Source organism: Ailuropoda melanoleuca, chromosome 4 (genome assembly GCF_002007445.2).
Source record: "Ailuropoda melanoleuca isolate Jingjing chromosome 4, ASM200744v2, whole genome shotgun sequence".
NCBI classification, from domain to species: Eukaryota; Metazoa; Chordata; class Mammalia; order Carnivora; family Ursidae; genus Ailuropoda; species Ailuropoda melanoleuca.
In genome coordinates, this window is record NC_048221.1 from 90,523,308 (window position 1) to 90,530,222 (window position 6,915).

The 6,915-nt window shown below is 34.6% G+C and overlaps 1 long non-coding RNA gene across 1 annotated transcript in view; it reads right to left on the reverse strand.

The window, feature by feature from the left end:
* LOC117801792 overlaps window positions 1-6,693 on the reverse strand; it is a 29,165-nt gene extending 22,472 nt beyond the window's left edge. The window contains exons 1-2 of the long non-coding RNA XR_004624502.1: window positions 6,560-6,693; window positions 4,851-5,019 (exon numbers count right to left, since the gene is read on the reverse strand). This is a non-coding gene — a long non-coding RNA (uncharacterized LOC117801792). The remainder of the gene's footprint in view (window positions 1-4,850; window positions 5,020-6,559) is intronic.
* Window positions 6,694-6,915: the final 222 nt, after the last annotated feature.

Genomic DNA, 6,915 nt, shown 5'->3' on the forward strand with positions numbered 1-6,915 from the left:
AATAAGTCAGCCAGAGAAAGACAGATACAATGTGATCTCACTTATATCTGGAATCTAAAACAAAATAAAACAAAGCTCACAGAATCAGAGAACTGATTGCTGATTGCCAGAGGTGGGGATGGGTGGATGGGCAAAATGGGTGAGGGTGGTCAAAGGTATAAACTTCCAATTACCAAATAAATAAGTCCTAGGGATGTAATATACAGCATGGTGACTATATTAACAATCTGTATTGTATATTTGAAAGTTACTAAGAGAACAGATCTTAAAAGTTCTCATTATATGAAAAAAAATGTATAACTATGTATGATGATGGATGTTGACCAGACTTATCGTGATGATAAATTTACAATATATATGAACATCAAATCACCTTGTACACCTGAAATTAATATAATGTTATATGTCAATTATATCTCAATTTCAAAACAAGATTTTCAATGAAGATAAAAACAGATTGGTTACAAATTCAAAGGTTGAATAAACAAAGAAATTCTCTTACACATATTTAAAAGAGGAGCACCTAAAATACTAAGACACAGTAAGGTTGAAACTAAAGGGAGAAACAAGATACCTGGCCCCAAAACAAACAAATAAACAAAAACTTTAGTCACTGTATTACTAGGAGACAAAAATGCAATTTAGGGCCAAAAGTTATTTTGAAATACAGAAGGTCATTATATATTGAAAGCATTAATAATTTAACAATTTTACAAGAAGACAAAAAAATTTACTAATTTGTATATACCTAACAAAATAGCTTCAAGATATAGTAAGCAAAATGCAATTCAGATTCAAAAATAAATTGATAATGTCATAACCATAGAGAGAGATTTTAATAAACTTTTCCTACTGATTAATAAATCAGGACAAAATATCAGTATGCGGTGTACCAAATTTTGCATACACACCAATTAAGAATGCACATTTTTCTCATGCCCCTTTGGAAGATTTACAAAATTTGACCCTCTGCTAGAAAATAAGACAAATTTCAACAAATATCAAGGAATATCTGTCATTCAGATCACAATCATTGAGCAAATACAGTATTAGTAGTCAAAGATGAAAAGATATCCCCACATACTTAGAAATGTTTAAAAACACATCTAAATGATACATGGATTGTAATTCTTACAATGGTAGTTTCAAAATATTTATAATTAAACAATAATAAAAATTCTACATATCAAAACTTGTGGGATGCAGCTAAAGCAATAGTCAGAAGAAAATGTACATTCTTTACTGCATATTTTTTAGAAAAAGAGTGAAAATTAATAACTAGCTCCCCATCTCAAGAAATTAGAAGAACACTACATCAAAAATTAATGATGTACTACATGTTGGCTAATTGAACATAATGAAAGAAAGAAAGAAAGAAAGAAAGAAAGAAAGAAAGAAAGAAGAAAGAAAGAAAGAAAGATTAGAAGAACCATAAGAAAATGTACAAAGTATAAGAAATAAAATAATAAAAATAAAAGCAGAATTCAGTGATATGTTCAAAAACAACAAAAACAGAGAGTCAATAAAAGTAAAAGCTGGTTAAAAACAAAAAGGCTGACTAGACAAACCACTAGACAAAATGATAAAGGAAACAAAGAGGGAAGGCAAATAAATAATATTTAATGTGAAGAAAAGGGACATAGCTACAGAAAAAATGGAATTGTTTTTCTTGTTTTTGTTTTCATTTGGGTTTTGTTTTTGTTTTTTAAGTAGGCACCATGCCCAGCATGGAGCCCAATGTGGGGCTTGAACTCATGACCCTGAGATCAAGACCTGAGCTGAGATCAAGAGTTGGATATTTAATCGACTGAGCCACCCAGGCACCCCAGTAGAGATGTTTTTTAATCAAAAAGAATACCATAGCCAAATATGCCATTAAGTATGCAACCTAAAACAAAAAGGATAATATCTTAAAAACATATACCTTGTCTGATCCTTCTCAAACAAAGATAAAAATAAAAACCTAAATGGCTGTATAACCTTTACAGAAGAGACATTTAATACCTAATTAAAATCTACATACCTCATTCTCCAAAAATAAAACAAAGTTAACTTGTTTAATCCTTTGTAAAGAGAGAATCATATCTAGAACTATGGACTATTAGAACTAGGTGAATCTGGGCCAACCCTTTCTTGCAGGTAAGGGAACTAAACCTCACAAAGATGAAAATAACAAGTCACCCTCATTAATGGGGTCCTCTGAGTCAGATACTATGTTACTTTGCATGCATTATTTCATTTCATAATAATAACCATATAAATAAGCACTAATATTTTTATTTTGTATATAAGCAAACTACAGTTTACAAGATTTAAATACTTGCTCAAGGTCACATAGCTGACATTGAGACTCAGACCTAGATTCATCTGCCTTGTACCCTGTTCTCCTAGCCACAGCAGTGGGGATCAGGATGCATATAGCAAAGAAATGGTCGATATTCAGTACCCATATTTCTCCCCAAGAGTGCCCTTTGCCCACCACACTGTCTCTTCGGGGGTAAACTGTTGAGATATACTAGGGATTATAATACTAACATACCTTAAATATGTTGCTGCACACAAATGCTACATAAAACAATTTTGCTAGCAAAAGGAAATCTCCCATTTGCAAAGCAGCACTGATGACAAACAAGGCTGGTGAAGGCTATGTCAATGCTATCAGATTCTTTCATGGAGAACATAAAGTAAGATTATTAAGCTCCTAACTAGCAGCTTCTACTGCCTCTTATGCATTCTCCTGTGGTAAGCAGAATAATGCTCCCCCAAAGATGTCTGCATCTTAATCCCCAGAACCCGTTACTACATTATGTTGCATGGCAAGGGGAAATTAAGGTTGCACATCTAATGAAAGTCAGTAATCAGCTGTTCTTAAAACAAGGAGATTTTCTCATATTATCTAAATGGGACTGATATAATCTCAGAGTCCTTTACAAATGGAAGAGTGAGAACCAGAAAAATAACAGCATGAGGCAAGTATGGCCTAATGTTATAGGCTTTCAAGATAGAAGAATGGAGCCATAAGCCAACAAGCCAGGGCAACCTCTGGAAGCTGAAAAAGACACAGAAATATATTCTCCCCTAGGACTTTCAGAGGGAATATAGCCCAGCCAACCCTTTGATTCCAGCCCAGTGAGACATGTATAGGCCTTCTAACGTGCAGAACTGAAAGATAATAAATTTGTGTTATTTAAACCTCTAAGTTTGTAATTTGTTACCAGACTAATAGGAATCTAATCACCTCCACATAAAACAATACAGAGTCATGATCAGGGGCAGGGTCTATGGTGGTTCAGAGATGCCTACAAAATGGTCATACACAAGGAAGGCTCTATATAGCAGGCAAGCAGAAGCTTCATGTTCAGAAAACTGGCTCTTCTGATTACTCAAATGCAAACATTCCAGAAGATGAATTAGAACATTTTTTGATCAATACTAATATATATTTTTAAATGGCAGTCTTCATAAAAATAGTCTAAGTGATCAAAAGAGATGTTTCATGTAAAGCACTAAACAGTAATGTATATCAATGAATATAAGCCGTGTTCTGTTTGTTTTGATCACTAGCCACTATTTCTTGAGTACCTATAGTGGTTATATGCATCCTCTCTAAACCTTTAAGCAAACATGCAAGGTTGATAGTATCTTCCTCTTACACATGAGAAAATGAAAGTTTAGAAAAATTAAGAAAGTGGCCCAAGGCTACCCAGATCATAAATCAGTTTTGGAATTAATGTGTAATTGCTTAACATGATACTAGGAAAGAATAAAACTCATTGGATGTATAAATTATAGCATGTTTAAGAAACATCAGTCACAGGCATTCCAGATTTCAAATAATTCAAACTACCAGATGGACATGTTTTCTATATCATCAAAGAGAGATCACAGAAGTGAAAACACAAGAAAGAAAGAAAGAAAGAAAGAAAGAAAGAAAGAAAGAAAGAAAGAAAGAAAGAAAGAAAGAAAGAAAAAGAAAGAAAGAAAGAAAGAAAGAAAGAAAGAAAGAAAGAAAGAAAGAAGTAGAAAAGAAAAAGACAAAGAAAATCTGCCTTCTGAAATATTACTCAGCCATGAAAAATAATGAGATCTTGGTGTCTGCAACAATATGGATGGATCTAGAGAGTTTAATGCTAAGTGAAGTAAGTCAGATAAAAAAAAAAACAAAGCCATAGAAAAACATATTTCCATATGTGGAATTTAAGAAACAAACGAACAAAGAAAAAAAAAGACAAACCAAAAAACAGACTCTTAACTATAGCGAACACACTGATACCAGAGAGCAGGTGGGTGGGAGGATGGGTGAAACAGGTGAAGCAGATTAAGAGTATATTTATCGTGATGAGCACTGAGTAATGTATAGTATTCCTGAATCACTATATTATACAGCTGAAACTAATATAACAATTAGACTGGATTTTTTTTAATCTGCCTTCTGGTATCTGCTTTAACTCCATTTCATTGTGAGATCATGGACAAGTCTCTGCGTCTCAATTTCCTTGTCTAAAAAAAGGAAATGAGGGAATTAAAAACTCACTGTGCTCCCCAGCTCTTATAGTCATGGCTTTAAGATAATGTAGGTACAAGATAAGGAGGTATTAATGCCAGAACTATCACTATAGCAGTACCCCCTTATTCCCAGGGAATGCATTCCAAGTCCCGCAGGGGACTGAAGCCAGAGACGGTACAGACCCACTCTACATACTTACCTAATAAAGTTTAATTTATAAATTAGGCAGGGTAACAGATCAACAACAGTAACTAATAATAGCATAATTATAACAACATACTGTTATAAAAGTTATGTGAATGTGGTCTCTCTCTCTCAAAATATCTTATCATACTGTACTCACCCTTCTTATGACGATGCAAAATGATCAAACGCCGGGCGGACGTGAATGACGTAGGCATTGTGACGTAGCCTAGTGTAGCGTTAGTCTACTATTGGCGTTCTGATGATTTGTCAGAAGGAGGATCATTTGCCTCACGACTGCATCCCTTCAGTTACTGGAGTAACTGAAACTGTGAAAGCAAAACCACAGATAAAGGGGAACTACTGTTTGCTTATAACAAAATCTAGCGCCCTCTTCACTCCATTCCTCTAAACTGCCTCCCTTCTTCCCTCATGCTAACACTTCCAGCCTTGATTCTCAGGATAGCAGATTCTTCTGATTCTCCTTTCCCCACTGATTTCTCTTTTTACTTTGTGTATGTCATATCCGTGGTATCAGTTTTCAACTGATCAGAATTCCTACATTACCTCCCTGGGGGAAACAAAAATTAAGAAATTTAAAATAGGTACTTGATATACATTGATGACTTACAGTGCTCGGAATGAAAACATCTAGTGAATATTTTGTACATGATAGAAATTTCTGAAAACTAAATTTAAAAAAAAAAAGGATTGAGCCTTATACCTTTTTAAGCCCCTGTTCTCTTTTTGTATTTCAACAACTTGTGGATATTAACTAACACATACACGTGCGCGCGCGCACACACACACACACACACAATGATTCAAAGTCCTCTTTATTAAACCCTAACACCTCCAGAAAAGAGTGTCTGATGTGTTATGAATCACTGACTCTGTCAGGGTCCCTTTGCTGTGTTTTACTAATGTCTATTATCTACATATGATATAATAAAAATGGATTTTGTTCCTCATCAATAAAAATTCCCCAAGTTTTATAGCCCTAGAACAACAACAACAAAAACTCAAATGGTCAGAGTAAGAAAGTGCTGATCAGTATACCAAAATTACCCTTCTTGCCCGAAGAGGTTTCCAGTCCCACCAACCATCAATCCAATACCACAAACCAGTTTTATGAAGACACATTTTAACATGAATATGGAATATTAAAATAAAAATATATATCTGCAGGTAAGATAATAATATTTTACATCACAGCCTGCAATTTTAATTACAGTTGGCATATTTCTGCTGCTATGATTTAAAAGATTAACTAAGTCAGACAAGGTCTCAGATCTTTAACTACACCCAACCTGTTTGTGATTTTTGGCACTCTACATTTTAGGTGTGTTATGAAGATGACAATGTGCCAGTCATCCAAGCTGTCAAACGCCTGCTAAAATGTGTTCAGAGCCAAACTCATTTGCACTCGGATGAGCACATCCCAAGAAATAATCACTTAAATACCTACAGTTTCAGGTGCCATGCGTGGCTAGCAAAGTAAATTTTACAACAAGCCCAGAATGACTTTTCCCCAAGTGCTGAAATAATTCCATAGAATAAACCAAGGTAAAGAATTATGGGAGCTGTCAGTACTATAATTATAGCATACCAAACATTCACAGAATAAAGCATTGGGGTCGGACATGTATGCAGTTATATAGTTTAAACATTCTTCTGAAACAACTCAATTAACACATTTTGAAGCAAAATATTAAAAATATGTCCCCAATTTGGTGTAAAGGACACTTTCACACACTGTGAGTGGGAGTTTAAATTGATACAAAATTCTGACAAATAATTCAAAGATATGCAACTTGATGTCTTAATGTTTCTATACTTTGATCCAGTTATCCCAGCAGTAGGGCTTACCCAGATAAAGAGGTGGTGAGGGTGGTTGAAGAGTCTTCTAGGCAGGCGGAATCTCGTGTGAAAAAGTATGAAGTGACAGAAAATCTAAAGATCTTTTCCAGAATTGTTAATACAGAAACTCTCTGGCACTCAGGAGTTTAGTCTTCACAATTTTGGCTCTTTCAAGCAACCACGAAGGTGACATGTAATAGTCTGTCATGTTGCTGAGGTATGACCATATCTGAATGCCTGGGGGACTTGAGAACATCTCTTTGGCCAGTGAGAATGCCAATGATTGTCTATCGTGTAGTATTCCTCATTAGGGATTTGCTGAGCTATTTATATTTTTGGGTATATTTCACCCTTTTTATGGGGAA